The sequence below is a fragment of the Galeopterus variegatus genome, unplaced genomic scaffold (assembly GCF_000696425.1).
Source record: "Galeopterus variegatus unplaced genomic scaffold, G_variegatus-3.0.2 Scaffold10114, whole genome shotgun sequence".
Lineage (NCBI taxonomy): Eukaryota > Metazoa > Chordata > Mammalia > Dermoptera > Cynocephalidae > Galeopterus > Galeopterus variegatus.
In genome coordinates, this window is record NW_007736225.1 from 1 (window position 1) to 1489 (window position 1489).

The following is a 1489-nucleotide window of genomic DNA, read 5'->3' on the forward strand; positions in this document are numbered from 1 at the left end:
TTTATCTCTTTGGCTATTTCTATTTTGTTCTTAAGCTCATCTAGAGAATTTTTTATTTCAGATAATGCATTTTTTCATCTCTAAAAGTTCTATTTGTTTTTGTTTTTATATTCCCATTTTTCTTCTTTACATTTTCATTTTCTTCCTTAAATCTTTAAACATATTCAAATAATTGTTTTAAAGATCTTGTTTGTTAATTCCATCATCTGTTATTTTTGGATTTGTTTCTGTTGAATTCCATCCCCTCCCACCCCACCCCCCACACCCATGTTAGGGCTTACATTTTCCTGTTTATTGACAGAATTTTGGATGCTGTGAATGTTATGCTGTTGAGTGCCTGGATTTTGTTGTCACAGGAATATTTGTTTTGGCAGGTAGTTACTTGTGGATCAGTTTGATTGTTTCTAGGCATTTTAAAAATCTTTGTTAGGACAAGTCTAGAATAACCCTTACTTGAGGACTTGTTTAGTTCTCCTGCCACAGCATGACTCTTTTAGGCTCTCTATTGAATGTACCTCATGTNTCCCCCAGTGAGCAGGAATCAGGTTTATATTTGTATAATGATGCATATGTGTTCATTTTCCGTTAAGTGTAAGTTTGTAGACCTAGTAGATATTTAAAATTTCAAGGTATATAAATAACTTCAATTTAAGCACCAAATTGCAACAGTTTAAAACTGTTTACTTTTCAGTGCTGATTTTTTTTAAATATATGGATTATGTTTTTAAAGTGATTTGATTTTTTTAATTTGCCCTTAGACACTAGAATTACTTTTTTTTTAACTTTTTGATTTTGAAATATTGACTATTACGTGAAACTTTGCAGGCAAGCAGAAGGGAATGAATTATACTTGTATTGAAACTTTTAGGGTCCTCCAAAATAGCTGATGGTCACAGCAGTATTGCCACTGGAAGATATGCCAGCTTAGTCACGCTCATCTCCTCACTGATCTTACCCTGCCCCTTGCTTATGCTTGATTTTTATTCATCTTTAAATCTTCCTGGTAGTAGAATAATAAACTTTTAGCCACACTAAACCTGTGCAGTCTAATTTCCATGACTTCTGGGCTTATTTTGGTCAGTAGAATGAAATCAGAGGTTTTACTTCAACTTCTGATTCCTCTTAATAGAACAAGAAACATGATCCCCTTTGTAGATTTAGAGCTGGCAGACAGAGAAATTCCCTCTAGAACAGAGAAAGCCCGATATGGAGGAGAGAAGCAAGATGAAGGGCAACGGCCTGTTGTGTGAAAATTCTAGGAACACTAAGCCAGGGATGTTTAAAACTCAAGGTGTTTATATTATGAGTGAGCTTGAGCATCTTTTTATACTGTTTAAGGCTGTTTTTATTTTATTTATTTATTTATTTATTTTGTCTTTTATCTTTTTCCGTGTCCGGCAACGGATTGCAACCCTCAGTGTTGCCCTTGTACCGGACCGGGGACCGGCAACGGGATTGCAACCCTCGGTGCTGCTCCTGCGCCTCGCTC